At 43.9% G+C, this 16852-nt stretch overlaps 1 protein-coding gene and 1 long non-coding RNA gene across 3 annotated transcripts in view; both read left to right on the forward strand.

Annotated features, from left to right (window-relative positions):
• The window catches only part of LOC308081377 (NLR family CARD domain-containing protein 3-like), a 182029-nt gene that overhangs the window by 88932 nt on the left and 76245 nt on the right, over positions 1-16852 (forward strand). The gene's annotated exons all lie outside the window — the stretch shown is intronic.
• LOC308081381 overlaps positions 15742-16852 on the forward strand; it is a 25201-nt gene continuing 24090 nt past the window's right edge. For both annotated transcript variants that reach the window (XR_013932840.1, XR_013932841.1), the window contains exon 1: positions 15742-15866. This is a non-coding gene — a long non-coding RNA (uncharacterized lncRNA). The remainder of the gene's footprint in view (positions 15867-16852) is intronic.

The raw sequence follows: 16852 nt of genomic DNA on the forward strand, positions 1-16852 counted from the left end.
TTGGCCCGTGGTGGTACTGCAGGCTCCCTTGCGTCTTGCCTGAATGGTCCTCCCAAAGGCCTCACCGTGGATTTGTTGGGCTTCTTCCTCACGGAAGACACAGACTGGGGCGCCAACCCAAACTGCTCCCGGAACAAAATATACTGCAAAGCATATTATGAAGCCGAGTGGAAGCTTAAGGAATTTACAGAGAAAGGAGGGGTGGGGTGGGGGGGGGGGGGGTTAGGGGATTCTACTTCTACGTTCAAGGAGCTAAACTATGTTCACTTTGTATTTTGAGGACAGGAATTATTTTAGGTCAGTAGAGTTTGGTTTTCCTATTGAAGGAACTGTGCATCGCGTAAAAGTGGCATTTAAAGGAGAATATAAGAAGCCTTCATCTCAACCCATTCAATCCGGGAACACATCTGTGTCACTTGAGATTGCTATTCAAAAATAGCAGATCTACAAGCTCATATCGCGGCACCGAGTGCCGCGATATGAGCTTGTAGATCTGTCGTTTTCTGAAAGATCCTGAAAATGTGTGCAAATATCTGAATATATATGTTTTAAAGCATTTGTAACTCTATGTTTGCTTTCAAAAATATAGATTCAAAGATTTGCAAAAAAAAATCACTATTTTTCAAAAATGCCAGATCTGCTTTTTGAATAGCCAAAAAAAACTAAAAATCACACACAGATGCGTTCCCGGTCTGAAAGGGTTAATGAATTTGTTTAATGTGACAATTGCCTGAATGTAATCTGACAGAATCTCAGCTGTCTGTCTAAGCCAGAACATTTAATCACTTCAGCATTTCTTTCACCGACTGGGTTACCTCTGGGTTACCTCTGGGTTACCTCTGGGTTATCTCTGGGTTACCTCTGGGTTACCTCTGGGTTACCTCTGGGTTACCTCTGGGTTATCTCTGGGTTACCTCTGGGTTATCTCAACTGTCATAATAAATCTCCACCACCATGACGGGTGTGAAGCTGTTTGTCATGGAGGCCTTGACCGTGTATTTCTGCTCTTTGTGTGTGATGTATTGCTCTGCTCTGCGTCTGACAAACGTGTTGTCGTTGTCGTAGTACATCTCATGAAAAAGCTCGTAATCGCACTCTTTGTCCGTCGAGAAGAATCCCGCCGCGAACCAGTTTTTGTAAAAGGTGAAGTCATAGGGCACAGAAAACATCAAAGCGACTTTGTTGTCTGCGTACGTCTTGCTGGTGTCCCTCAGATCGTGGGTGAAGACGCCAACAGCACCCCTTGTGGTAAGGGGGGGTCTTGATGAACTCCACAGTGGTCTCCATGTCGGGGCCAACATCGTGGGGTAAAGCTACGGAGCTCGAGCCACTCTTCATGTACATCCTTAATAGTAAAGAGAATGAAATGTTAGAGCAACTGATTAAAAGTGTTATGAAAACATTAGAAAAACTAGTAAAGTGTTCTCCTCAGAGCTAGGTCTTCAGTCCACCAATCTTAGCCAATCAGGATGGAATATGAAAAATCTGACAGATCCGTCTTGATCACATGACAATAGAGACACTGGCCCTCATTTATCAACGTGGTGTAGACCAAATAATGGGCGTACGGTGAGATCACCGCAACAATCGTCATTTATTAATCTATGGTGACTTTGACTTCAGCGTACGGCCCGCTCAGATCTCACGTAACGGTCTGAGGCCGTGTAGACTTTGGCAGAACCTGTTTGTTCTATCGTAGCCCTGTGGAGCAGCATTGTCTGACCGTCTGACAGGCATCTGGACACATGTATCCACTCCTAAATGTATATCTAACACACTAATAAACCAGAAAAAGTGCTCCTCGGAGCACAGGTCTCCGCCAGGTCAGGTAGGTTATTGTGGGCCAGCAATGTTCAGAATTTGCCAGTCAGGATGGAATATAAAAAATATTTCGGAAACATCTTGATCACTTGACTATAGAGATGTGTGCTGATTTGCATGATGTTTGGACAACATTTGTAGGAGTAATATAAAAAAGAAAAATCGGCCTCCTGGTGGCGCTATAATAGGGCAATGTTAAAAGGGTGGCGTTTGTTCTTCAACGTAGTGCGAATGTACGTTCAAAGTTCCACTGCAATCGGACGCTGCGTTCATGATTTGCGGCATTTTGTTCAAAACGGGCCACTCCTGCAAACTTTAGATGTCAATGTTAGCCAATCAGGATGGAATATGAAAAATCAAATAGATCCATCTTGATCACATGACTATAGAGATCATGTGTACCGATTTGCGTGACATTTGGATAAAATCTGAAGGCTTAATCTCAAAATATGTATTTTACATAAGTCGGCCTCCTGGTGGCGCTATAAAAGGCTAATGTGAAAAATGCAGGGCAGATGTTTTTCCTTGGCCTCTAGGGAGTATACGTGCAAAGTTTCACGCAGATCGGTGCAGTTACAGTTAAAAACGCAATTTGGCCTTTTATAGCGCCACCATGAGGCTGATTTGAACATTTTCAAGTGGCATTTCCTCCTCGGCCTAGTGGGAATGTGCGTGTGAAATTTCACGGAAATCGCAAGCTGCGTTCAGGATTTGAGGCATTTAGTTCAAAATGGACCAATCCTGCAAACTTTGGAAGCCAACCTTAGCCAATCAGGATGGAATATGGAAAATCAGACAGATCCGTGTTGATCACATGACTACAGAGATACTGTGTAATGATTTGCGTGATGTTTAGATAAAATCTGTAGGAGTAATATTAAAAAAAATATTTTGCACAAATAGGCCTCCTGGTGGCGCTATAACAGGCCAATCTGAAAAATGTGGCCCAGAGGTTCTGAATTGGCATCCAGGGAGTATGTGTGCACAGTTTCGCAGCGGCCGGGCCAACGGTGCCGGAGATTAGCCGCTCGCAGACAGATGGACGGACGGACGGACGGACGGACACACGGACGGACGGACGGACGGACGGACAGGGGGTAAAACATACTCTCTCGCCATGCCTTTCGGCCTGGCGGAGACAATAATCTCTGTGAAAATATAACATTTTATAAACTCATTTAAACAAACTGCCTTAACAGTCATTCAGATAAGATTGCAGATCTGGCTGCATTGGCTATTTGAAAATAGCAGATCTACAAGCTCACGATGCGTATTCTGGTTCATGTCGTAAAATCGGGTCGTTTTGAGAACAGAGAGAGGGCGTGTTATTTAAATGACGGTCAGTTTCAGCCGTGGCATTTATCAAAGCTCTGAACAAATGTACGCTAGGATTGGCTGTATAGGATCTCAGTTGGACGTTGGCATACGGGCAAATTCAAGGCAAAAAATAAGCCGTTTTTTACACTCCATTGATAAATGAGGGCCAATGTGTACCGATTTGTGTGATATTTGAACAAAATCCGTAGAAGTAATATGAAAAAATGTTTTGCCAAAAATGGATGTGAACGATTCTGCTTTTGGCTTCCAGGGAGTGTGTGTGCACAGCTTCACACTGATCGGCCCAACGGTGCCTGCCATTTCTGCTATTTTTTTTACACGTATAAGATTGAAATACATATTAAATATGTTAATAATTTCTTTGTATATTTAAGTTATTTGTCATATCTGCCCCGTGCAATTTTTTATCAGGAAGCCTAAAAGGCACAACGATACTAAATACTAATTAAATAGTACGATTCAAATGGTTATATTATATTCTCCACAGCACTTGTATTCCCCCTGTCTTGACACATGGTAGGCTACATTCCCTGGTTCAGTAGGTCAGCACAGGTGCAATGCATTATTGTTAATTAGCAGCAGTAGTGTGTTTACTTTTGGTAAAAATAATATTATCCACTGTTGGACTAATCATCATGTCTGTTTTCATTCACTTCATCTTAAGGTAAGACAACACTTGTCTTTCTTATTTGTTTTGCTTCCTTGTTGTGTTTGTCTGTGTGACATCTTCACTTTTAAGGCATCAGTAGGTTTATACTGCTGGCTTCTTCTCTTCAATGTGTATTTGCTGTGTTTGGAGTGAAACTGCTCTGGTCTGTAACTGGTCTGTTCATGTCTGTTGTGTTGTTGCATATTAGGCTAATGAATAGATTCAGTCAAATCCATTGCTTATCCAGACAGGCTGTTTCTCTGTTCTATCTAACCGTGCCTCTCTGAAAACACATTTGCTCATGTTAATGAAAATGACAGTTGATAATAATAATAATAATATCACATTGTGTTGGTCTGATGCATATCCACCATAGAGACAAGACAAGCTGCCTGTTCAATGAGCTGTTGCTGACCTGAGAGACTGACCCAAGAGGGAGGGGGGGGACGATGACAACAAGGCTTTGCCCCATGTTACATGTAGCCTTTGTTTGGCATAATATTAACCTACAGTATTGTGTTTGGTGGGCTTTGATATTAATGCTGTCATATATGACCTTAGCTTTTGTGTGTGTGTGTGTGTGTGTGTGTGTGTGTGTGTGTGTGTGTGGGTGTGGGTGGGTGTGTGTGTGTGTGTGTGTGTGTGTCCTCTCCTCCTTACTGTGTAGTGTTGGTGTATTTACAGTGTTTGTCCACCAGGTGTCTCTGTTCACCACATCTTCAGCTAAAAGACACACGTTCCTTTCCTTTATAGTTTCCTTCATTCCTTCCCTCCTCTCCTCTGTCCTTTGTTTATACCTATTATTATTTCCTTTTCCCTTCAACCCTGATACTAAAACACACTTCATCCACAATATGATCTACAAGCTCATAGCCCCCCCCCCCCAAGTTACTGTAACTTACAGTTATTATTATTTTACTAACTTGTATCTGAACTTTAACTATTATTAATGCTATTTGTATGTATTCATAGATCAGTGGTTGTCAAACTTTTACATTTCAAGGACCCCCATAACTCTGAGAGTGTACACATGGAACCAAATGGACCTGTCCATTTGGTTCCATGTGTACACTCTCAGAGTTACAGACCTGTAAGGGTCCATTTGGTTCCATGTGTACACTCTTAGAGTTACAGACCTGTAAGGGTCCATTTGGTTCCATGTGTACACTCTCAGAGTTACAGACCTGTAAGGGTCCATTTGGTTCCATGTGTACACTCTTAGAGTTACAGACCTGTAAGGGTCCATTTGGTTCCATGTGTACACTCTCAGAGTCACAGACCTGTAAGGGTCCATTTGGTTCCATGTGTACACTCTCAGAGTTACAGACCTGTAAGGGTCCATTTGGAACCCCCTCGAGGAACCCTGAGGGTCCCTGGATCACACTATGACCATATATTGTAACTGTTATTATATCAATATTCAGTATCAACCGATACACAAGTTATGGGAATCGTTATGGGTTTCGTGAAGGAGAAAATGGTGTCGGTACAATATGCATAAATATGTATTATTGTGGTAAAAAGAGGGCTTTTTGAGATGCATGTGAGGGATTCTACATTAATGTCATTATTACACTTTGAGTATAAATAGTAAAACATGGCAAACATATAAAGGAACAAAAGAAAATGAAAACAGAAGAAATCAGTCATTAATTAAAGGCAGTGTAAGTGATATTTGTTGTAAAAATAAGTATCAAGTATGGATTTAACTGTTGTAGCGTTAATAATAATAATAATACATGTAATTTAATTATGATTTTATTAATTTATTCTCTTCTACTTGTGTCTCTTAAACTCTCTGCTACTTTCATTCTCCAATAGATTACATCACACACACACACACACACACACACACACACACACACACACACACACACACACACACACACACCCTCATCAAACCCAAGAGGAAAATAGCAAGAGGCGCATTCTCCGGTTTACTTCCCGTTTCTCCTAGTTTCTGCGTGACGTAGGTGGACACCTTTTTAGGAGACAGGAAGCAAGTTGGAGTCTATTTGATTCCAATGGAAGAGTGAACGTGAACACAGCTTCTGAACCATTCTTTAGCTCCATGGTCACTGAACTAAATATTGGACCCGATCGTCACAAGACACAAAATATGCACGATTTTCATACTAAAATTTATTTATTTTTTGTGACACAAATTAGGAGAAAATCTACTTTGTTATCCACCTTTCTCTATCCCAGCAACACACTCTCGCGAGATCTGGGAAGATATCTGAAGAGTCCATCTGCAGTCTGACGGACGAGACATAGAGGGCTCTGTCTGTCCCTTATATTATATTGTATGATTATATTAGATTTGAACTCTATGCTCTGTCCCCATAAGATGTTCTAAAAACTAATAAACTGAGATTCTATGTGAATGTGGTAGGCCTACGTGAAATCATTGTGGACATTTCAAAAATTAAATAAAATGTGTGTTCCAATGCTCAATAATATCATTTTCCATTATTAACTGTCTTGGTTGATGGGTATGATTTGGGAATCATGACATTTTGCTAAACATTCATGCTAAACACATTATAGTCTATAGTGGTAAAATATATACCTTATCAATAAAAGGACCTGTTACAATGTTGAGCAGAATTAGGAGCATATCTAGCAGAAGATAAGACTGAATAATACGTGTGAGTTTGTGGTGGGATTTTTTGGGGTTTCTTTAAAATCATGTTTGCCAATAACAGTGCACTTTCAAACATGTAAAGCATTTATTTTCTTTAATGAAGAAAATACACAAATACACATCCACATGACGTTGTCAGCCAGGGAGAGGGGAGGGGGAGGGTGGTGGGATGGTCGGGGGAGAAGACAACTACGCCTACTTAGGAGACCATTTGTAGGATTTGTGTACTACTTCGCCTCTAGTGGCTCCAATGGAGAATGTGTATCTTTCTATATTAACAATCTTTGATCAAACAGTCGACCCAAATCCCTGAGGCCTAGCGGGCATTTCCTCCACTTCCTGTCTGTAAGCGAGTGAGTCATCCAGGGGCTGCTCTCTGATTGGCTGAGAGGAAAGAGCTGGGGGGGGGGGGGGGTCAGGGAGAGGAGAAAGAGGTCGAAGACATTACTTTCTAATCCAGAAATAAGTCACATTTTACACTATTTGTATATTTATATGTTTCATTTATGTAACACCAAACACTGTGTGTGTGTGTGTGTGTGTGTGTGTGTGTGTGTGTGTGTGTGTGTGTGTGTGTGTGTGTGTGTGTGTGTGTGTGTGTGTGTGTGTGTGTGTGTGTGTGTGTGTGTGTGTGTGTGTGTGTGTGTGTGTGTGTGTGTGTGTAGTCCATGAGCCAGACAAGATTTCATTATCGAAAGAGTGGGCAAAACCATACCTATATTAAATTGTTCATAGGGTCAATACGAGTAAATTAATATATGATAACCTCTCCACAGGAGCAGCTATTTCATGGTTATCACACATTTTGTTATTTTCCCCATACGTACATGACAGGTGAAAAAATGACAAAATTTAAAAAAGTTATCATAATGTAACTTCCTGAGTTGATTACTTACATGAAGACAATGATTTATCGTATTACAAGTTTTCTGAAATTGTATATTTAAATATGCAAATTAGGCATTACGAAAATATGCCCGCATTTGTATAACTTTCCAGAATCAACATTGGAACATTGGACAAAGCCAGAGTCAACATTCTTATTTCATTTTGTTAAGATGTTGGAGTCAAAGGTTTTTAACGAGGGAATATTCAATATCTGGCTCAATTTTGGGGCTCTGGCTCATGGACTAAATGCCTAATTTGCATATTTGAATATACAATTTCAGAAAACTTGTAATACGATAAATCATTGTCTTCATGTAAGTAATGAACTCAGGAAGTTTCATTATGATAACTCTTTTTTAAATTTTGTAATTTTTTCACCTGTCATGTACGTATGGGGAAAATAACAAAATGTGTGATAACCATGAAAAAGCTACTCCTGTGGAGGGGTTATCATATATTTATTTACTCGTATTGACCCTATGAACAATTTAATATAGGTATGGTTTTGCCCACTCTTTCGATAATAAAATCTTGTCTGGCTCATGGACTAAATAAAGTAACATGAAGTTACAGTTCTTTTTGTGGGTGGGATGTTGGAGTGTGTGTCTGTGTGTGTGTGTGTGTGTGTGTGTGTGTGTGTGTGTGTGTGTGTGTGTGTGTGTGTGTGTGTGTGTTTGTGTGTGTTTGCGACAGTAACATAGAATTACCTCGTCCTATTTAGTCGTGACACACAGTGGTTTCCAGAGGAAAAGTTTCAGTCCAAACAGAGTTCTGAAACTCTCACTGAATTCAGTGAAAATGTTCTGCTGTAGAACGTTAGTTTATTCTAGAATGTTCTGCTGTAGAACGTTAGTTTATTCTAGAATGTTCTGCTGTAGAACGTTAGTTTATTCTAGAATGTTCTGCTGTAGAACGTTAGTTTATTCTAGAATGTTCTGCTGTAGAGCGTTAGTTTATTCTAGAATGTTCTGCTGTAGAACGTTAGTTTATTCTAGAATGTTCTGCTGTAGAGCGTTAGTTTTTCTAGAATGTTCTGCTGTAGAACGTTAGTTTATTCTAGAATGTTCTGCTGTAGAACGTTAGTTTATTCTAGAATGTTCTGCTGTAGAGCGTTAGTTTATTCTAGAATGTTCTGCTGTAGAGCGTTAGTTTTTCTAGAATGTTCTGCTGTAGAACACACACGTGTGTGTGTGTGCGTGTGTGTTTGTGTGTGTGTGTGTGTATGTTGCGTGTGTGTCTGTGTGTGAGCGCATGCCCACGCGCAAGCCGTGGGCGTTGCCTTTCGGCTTGGGTGCGTGGCCTGTCGACTTGGGGGTTGTAGTTTAAAGCTGGGGGCATGGCCTATTTTTTTATTTTTTTATTTTATTTGTTTAATTAGACAGGACAGAGCATATTAATGAACGTCACATGAACGTAAATACACCGGATTTAGCAAAGATGCTAATTTTCATCCGCAGTCCTCACACAAAACATAAAATCAGAAAAACAATAACATCAGAAAACAGACAAACGGTGAAATACAATTACATAACGTCACATAGCCTAAAAATGAACCTAAAATATGATCACAAATGGTTGCAGCTTTGGTTTTCAAGCAACCATCTTTTCACATTGAATTTAAAAGATGGAAATGTAGCACAATCCCTTATATGTAGAGGAAGGCCATTCCATGCTACTGAGAGGACATTTTGACCGAAGGTTGTTTGCCGGTGCGGCACTTCACAATCTCCTCGAGTGGTTGCTCTGGTACTGATTCCTCTTTCAGGCTTCCTTTTAACGAATTCCCTTAGGGGGGGGGGGGGGGGCACAGACCATGTAAGGTCTTGTATATGACCCCAACCTGTTTGAACTTTTTGAAATTGTCGAAGCAAAAAAAAATTGAGCCTCCTGAGTATGTTACAATGATGATAAGAGTGAGGCTTCCTGTCAAACACCTTGAGCGCACTTTTGTAGAGCTGTTCGATGGGTTTTAGAATCGTCATGCCTGTGCAAGACCAGTTTGTAAAACAGTATTCAATGTGTGATAGGATCATACAGTGAAGATACGATCTGGCAGCTCCAACTGTCAGGAAGGGTCTAATTTGTTTCAAATTTTGAAGGTTGAATTTAATCGTATTTGTGACTTTCTTCACATGTTTTTTAAAAGTTAGGGTTGAGTCTAGTATGACTCCGAGGTACTTGAACTCTGGGACAAGTTCAAGTTCCTCCCCACCCAGAAACACATTTGAGGACTCCAACAAAACTGGTCTTTTGGAGAAGGCCATGCAGACTGTCTTTTTGGCATTCAAGAGCAGACATGAATCTATAAGCCAGTCTTGAATGCTTGTCAGAGCTGAGGTTAAGATTATTGACACCTCTGCATAGCTTTTACCATGGGCAAGTACAACGGCATCATCTGCATACATCTGGACATGTAGATTATTACATACTTCAGGTAGGTCATTTATGTACAGTGAGAACAGAATTGGACCTAGTATTGAGCCCTGGGGGACACCGACCGAACAGGTGTGGTAGGGGGATTTAACACTGTTTACACTTACACACTGTTTTCTGGTGGATAGATAGGAACTAAACCATTGTATAGCTTCTGGGGAAAAATCAAAATGTTTTAATTTGGACAGGAGAACCTGGTGACAGACGGTGTCAAACGCCTTCTTGAAGTCCAGGAACACCGCCATTGCACAGGGAGCTCTGTTCATAGCACATTTCAATTTTTCTATGAATAGGCAGTTTGCTGATTCAGTGGAGTGAAAGGCCCGAAACCCAAACTGCATGGGATGCAGTGGGGTGTGGCTTGGGGTTTGTGCTTGAAAGATGGGGGCGTGGCCTATCACCTTGGGGGTTTGGTTTGAAGTTGTGGGTGTGGCCTATCAGCTTGTGGGTTTGGTTTTGAAGCTGGGGGTGTGGCCTATCGACTTGGGGTTGTGGTTTAAAGCTGGGGGTGTGGCCTATCAACTTGGGGGTGGTTTGAAGCTAGCCGTGGGCGTGGCCTATCAATGTGAGGGTGTGGTTTGAAGCTGTGGGCGTTGCCTATTGGCTATGGGGTGTGGTTTGAAGCTGTGGGCGTGGCCTGTTGACTTTGGGGTCGTAGTTTAAAGCTGGGGGTGTGGCCTATCACCTTTGGGGTGTGGTTTGAAGCTGGTGGAGTGGCCTGTTGACATGGGGGTTTTGGTATAAAGCTGGGGGCGTGGCCTATCACATTGGGGGTGTGGTTTGAAGCTGGGGGAGTGGCTTATCACCTTGGATTTTGGTTTATAGCCGTGGGCGTGGCCTGTCGGCTATGGGTGTGTGGTTTAAAGCTGGGGGCGTGGCCTATCACCTTGAGGGTGTGGTTTCAAGCTTTGGGCGTGGCCCCATCACCTTGGGGGTGTGGTCTTACGACTTGGGTTATGTGGTTTGAAACTGGGGATGTGGCATATCACCTTGGGGTATGGTTTGAAGCTGTGGGCGTGGCCTTTTGGCTTTGGGGCGTGGTTTTGAAGCTGGGGTTGTGGCCTATCGACTTGGGGTTGTGGTTTAAAGCTGGGGGTGTGGCCTATCACCTTTGGGTTGTGGTTTGAAGCTGGTGGAGTGGCCTGTTGACGTGTGGGTTTTGGTTTAAAGCTGGGGGCGTGGCCTATCACCTTGGAGGTGTGGTTTCAAGCTTTGGGCGTGGCCCTATCACCTTGGGGGTGTGGTCTAACGACTATGGTTGTGTGGTTTGAAGCTGGGGGCGTGGCCTATCACCTTGGCGGTGTGGTTTGAAGCTGTGGGTGTGGCAATTTGGCTTGGGGGCGTGGTCTTTCAACTTCGGGGTTGTGGTTTAAAGCTGGGGGCATGGCCTATCACCTTCGGAGTGTGGCTTAAGTTTAAAGGTAGGGGCGTGGCCTATCACCTTGGGGGTGTGGTTTGAAGCTGGGGGCGTGGCCTATTGGCTTGGGGTTTGTGGTTTAAAGCTGGGGGCATGTTCTATCACCTTGGGGGTGTGGTTAGAAGCTGTAGGCGTGGCCTATCGGCTTGGGGGGTGCATGGTTTTGAAGCTGGGGCTTTGGCCTCTCAACTTGGTGGTTGTGGTTCAAAGCTGGGGGCGTGACTTATTGGCTTGGGGTTTGTGCTTTAAAGGTGGGGGGCGTGGTTTATCACCTTGGGGGTGTGGTTTGAAGTTTTGGGCGTGGCTTTTCAGATTGGGGGTGTGGTTTAAAGATGGGGGCGTGGCCTAAAACCTTGGAGGTGTGGTTTGAAGCTGTGGGCTTGGCCTATCACCTTGGGGGTGTGGTTTGAAGCTGGGGCTGTGGGCGTGGCCTATCACCATGAGGGTGTGATTTGAAACTGGGGCCATGGCTTATCACCTTGGATTGTGGTTTAAAGCCGTGGGCGTGGGCTATTGGCTTGGGGTTTGTGCTTTAAAGGTGAGGGGTGTGGCCTATCACCTTGGGGATGTAGTTTGAAGATGTGGGCATGACCTATCACCTTGGGGGTTTGGTTTGAAGCTGTGGGCGTGGCCTATCGGCTAAGGGTTGTGGTTTGAAGCTGTGGGGGTGGCCTATCGGCTAAGGGTTGTGGTTTTGAAGCTTGGGGCGTGGCCTATCAACTTGGGGATTATGGTTTAAAGCTGGGGGCGTGGCTTATTACCTTAAGGGTGTGGTTTGAAGCTGTGGGCATGCCCTAACACCTTGGGGGTGTGGCTTATCACCTTGGGGTTGTGGTTTGAAGATATGGGCATGACCTTTCACCTTGGGGGTGTGGTTTTACGCTCTGGGTGTGGCCTATCGGCTAGGGGTTGTGGTTTGAAGCTGTGGGCGTGGCTTCTCACCTTAAGGGTGGGTTTTGAAGTTGTGGGCGTGGCCTATCACCCTGGGGGTGTGTTTTGATGCTGTGGGCGTGGCCTTTTGGCTTGGGGGCATGGTTTTGAAGCTGGGAGATTGACCTATCGACTTATGGGTTGTGGTTTAAAGCTGGGGGTGTGGCCTATCACCTTGGGGGTGTGGTTTGAAGCTGTGGGCCTGGCCTTTTGGCTTGGGGGCGTGGTCTGTCAACTTGGGGGTTGTGGTTTAAAGTTAGGGGCGTGGCCTATTGACTTGGGGTTTGTGCTTGAAAGATGGGGGCGTGGCCTATCACCTTGGGGGTTTGGTTTGAAGGTATGGGCGTGGCCTTTCGGCTTTGGGGGTGTGGTTTGATGCTGTGGGCATGGCCTATCAGCTTGTGGGTGTGGTTTTGAGGCTGGGGGTGTGGCCTATACACTTTGGGTTGTGGTTTGACACTGGGGGTGTGGCCTATCAACGTGGGGGTGGTTTGAAGGTAGCCGTGGGCTTGGCCTATCAACTTGAGGGTGTGGGTTGAAGCTATGGGCGTGGCCTTTCGGCTTGGGGGCGTGGACTGCCAACTTGGGGGTTGTGGTTTAAAGCTGGGGGCGTGGCCTATTGGCTTGGGGTTTGTGCTTGAAAGATGGGGGCTTGGCCTATCACCTTGGGGGTTTGGTTTGAAGGTATGGGCGTGGCCTTTTGGTTTTGGGGGTGTGGTTTGAATCTGTGGGCATGGCCTATCAGCTTGTGGGTGTGGTTTTGAGGCTGGGGGTTTGGCCTATCGACTTTGGGTTGTGGATTGAAGCTGGGGGTGTGGCCTATCAACGGGGGGTGGTTTGAAGCTAGCCTTGGGCGTGGCCTCTAAATGTGAGGGTGTGGTTTGAAGCTGTGGGCGTTGCCTATTGGCTATGGGGTGTGGTTTGAAGCTGTGGGCTTGGATTCTTGGCTTGGGGGCGTGGCCTGTCGACTTTGGGGTCGTAATTTAAAGCTATGGGCTTGGCCTATCACCTTTGGGGTGTGGTTTAAAGCTGGTGGAGTGGCCTGTTGACATGGGGGTTTTGGTTAAAAGATGGGGGCGTGGCCTATCACCTTGGGGGTTTGGTTTGAAGCTGTGGGCGTGGCCTTTCGGCTTGTGGGTGTGGCCTATCGACTTGGGGTTGTGGTTTAAAGCTGGGGGTGTGGCCTATCAACGTGGGAGTGGTTTGAAGCTAGCAGTGGGCATGGCCTATCAATGTGTGGGTGTGGTTTGAAGCTCTGGGCTTTACCTATTGGCTATGGGGTGTGGCTTTTTGGCATGGGGGCCTGGCCTGTCGACTTTTGGGTCGTAGTTTATCACCTTAAGGGTGTGGTTTGAAGCTGTGGGCTTGCCTTTTCGGCTTGGGGGTGTGGCTTGACACCTTGGAGGTGTGGTTTGAAGATGTGGGTATGACCTATCACCTTGGGGGTGTGGTTTGACATGGTGGGTGTGGCCTATCGGCTAGGGGTTGTGGTTTGAAGCTGTGGGCGTGGCCTATCACCTTGGGGGTTGGTTTGAAGCTGGCCTTGGGTGTGGCCTATCAACATGGGGGTGTAGTTTGAAGCTATGGGCGTTGCCTATCAGCTAGGGGTTGTGGTTTGAAGCTTTGGGCGTGGCTTTTTGGCCTGGGGGTATGGCTTATCACCTTGGGGGTGTGGTTTGAAGCTCTGGGTGTGGTCTATCACATTGGGAGTGTGATTTGAAACCGTGGGCGCTCATTTTGATTATTTAATAAACACTAATTTCTTGTTAAACTCTGTCTCCCTAACCCTAGGCCAGGGTCATAACAATAATGTATTTTGTAAATGGGTAAGTTGTGATAATAAGTTGTGACACTGTCACATAAATGTGTGAAATCATGTATTTCCTGTCCAGGTATGATGAGTATTAAAAAAGGTACACAAGAGCCATAACATACTTGGTGATAACAGGGGAATATATTGGTTAAAATATGGTTGAATATTTAACACCTAAATGATAAATGTTTTGTTTTGTGTAACGTGATTATGGCCATTATGATTCATTTTCTGTTGACATGGTTCACTCAGAGGGGGCGCTGTGGGGAAAAAGCAGCACATGTAGCAAAAGTTCCCCAGGAAGTGAGGTATCAGAAACAACTATAAAAGTACAGGAAGTGAGGCGGCCGTGGGTTCCATTTTAGGTTTTGAAAGAAAGTGTTTGGTGGTGTTTGAGAAGGAGACTCTTAATAAACCAGCTTATACAGCCTATACTAAACCACTGAGCAGTGTGGCCGGAGAACTTATGGATCTGGAAGGAGAGAAGTTTGGTCGAGGAACATTTCTGAGGGTTTAGCTCTGAAGCCAGTCATAGCTTTTGGACAAAGAAACCCATGTGACTGACCCTGACTTGAAGGTTGGGTGAGGAATATACTTTTGTATGCAATGCATTGCCTTTTCATTTGATGACTTTGGGGATCGCCTGATTTTCGGAAAATAGAAGATCGACAATATCTGTTTGAATACTTTTGGATTACTATACTCATTGGAGACTTTGAGACAAGTGTACTGATCGTTTAATTGAATTGAATTGAATTATTATTTTGGTTGATTAGTATTGGGTCAGATAAAATACTGCATATAATTTAGTGTTTTCTTTTTGGTCTGCAATACAGTTTGTTTACTGTATAAAGAATTACTGCTGCAGGTACAGGACCTTTATTTCTTTAATATAACTTTATGGTTCTGATTGTTATAAAGTGGCTTCATGTTAACAGAGCTGTTAAAAAGATACAACTAGAAAAAGTGCTCCTCGGAGCACAGGTCTCCGCCAGGTCAGGTACGTTATTGTGGCCTCCTGGTGGCGCTATAATAGGCCAATGTGAAAAGGGTGCCATTTATTCTTAGGTCTTTCACGGCAATCAGACTCTGCATTCATGATTTGAGGCATTTTGTTCCAAAAATGTGTTTTGCTAAATTAGACCTGCTGGTGGCGCTATAACAGGCCAATGTGAAAAGGGTGGCATTTCTTCCTCGGCCTAGTGGGAATGTGCGTGTCAAAATTCACGGAAATCGCAAGCTGCGTGCATAGTTTGAGGCTTTTTGTTCAAAACGGACCAATCCTGCAAACTTTGGAAGCCAACCATAGGCAATGAGGATGGAATATGGGAAATCGGACAGATTTGTGTTGATCGCATGACTATAGAGATACTGTGTACCGATTTGCATGACGTTTGGATAAAATCTGTAGGAGTAATGTAAAAAAAAAAGGGTTTTGCACAAATCGGCCTCCTGGTGGCGCTATAACAGGCCCATGTGAAAGAATTGGGGCAGAGGTTCTGAATTGGCATCCAGGGAGTGTGTGTGCACAGTTTCGGAGCGACCGGGCCAACGGTGCCAGAGATTAGCTGCTAACACACAGACAGGACGGACGGACGGACGGACGGACGGACGGACGGACGGACAGGGGCGAAAACATACACTCTCGCCATGCCTTTCGGCCTGGCGGAGACAATGATCAGTTAAAAGGACCAGTAAATGTTCTCATACTGTGACTACATAGCGGGGCAATGTCTTACGCAACCTGGATGAAGTTACGTAAGAGAGAAACACAGGAGCGTAGCTTTAGACACGCCCCTTATGATAGAAGAGTTCCAGCGTTGTTCATTCAACCATTTAGACCACAGCGTTGTACATTCAACCATTTAGACGACACACAGCGTTGCAGTGAACAGAACAGGCTGGATCAAAGCATACACATTCATGTAGGGTAAGTGTTATCCATCAATATACTAGAACACATCCCTTTAGTCTGGTCTGCTGGGATAAAGGTTCATGTCTGCTGTTCTCACCTTTATCTTTATGAAGGTTAATGTTGTGCTGTGTTTTATACAATGTATTACAACCACTTGTTATTATGTATCAAAGTTTGGTTGAATGTAAAATTCAAACAATGTAGGATAACTTTTAATTTGTACCTTTTCTCTCTGCCTCTCTACCTTCTGTATCAGTCTGTTTAGTTCTGGTGTGTGTGTGTGTGTGTGTGTGTGTGTGTGTGTGTGGTCGCTCCAGGAAAGCGGAGACAATGAGTGACTTTTATTTCTAAATGTTGCTGAGTTCACATGCTCACACTCTGCCGTGAGTGTGTGCGTGCGTGCGTGCGTGTGTGTGTGTGTGCGCGCCATGGCAGCGCAGAGGTGAGACGCATGTGGACACCAGAAGTGTTAATGTTGTTGACTAAACAATGTCAGAAAACTAAAATATATCTCAAACTAAATGGAGTTTTATTCTAAAGACTAAATCAGAATTTTCTGTCAAAATGAACTCTGGAGCCAGTGTTGTTTTTTGTAACATCTACAAACCACACCGTTGTACCAGCGTTAATGTAGTACAGTAGGTGCAGATTTAACATTTTTAGATTAAGCATTTTGCAACGCTGCCGCTTGTGCCATGGATTCTTCTTACACTACACTGTCTCTCTGTATTCTATGATCCTATAGTTTACTGAGACACTACACTGTCTCTGTATTCTATGATCCTATAGTTTACTGAGACACTACACTGTCTCTCTGTATTCTATGATCCTATAGTTTACTGAGACACTACACTGTCTCTCTGTATTCTATGATCCTATAGTTTACTGAGACACTACACTGTCTCTGTATTCTATGATCCTATAGTTTACTGAGACACTAGGCTACACTGTCTCTGTATTCTATGATCCTATAGTTTACTGAGACACTACAATGTCTCTCT

The sequence above is a fragment of the Gymnoscopelus braueri genome (assembly GCF_963280865.1).
Source record: "Gymnoscopelus braueri genome assembly, contig: SCAFFOLD_42, whole genome shotgun sequence".
NCBI classification, from domain to species: Eukaryota; Metazoa; Chordata; class Actinopteri; order Myctophiformes; family Myctophidae; genus Gymnoscopelus; species Gymnoscopelus braueri.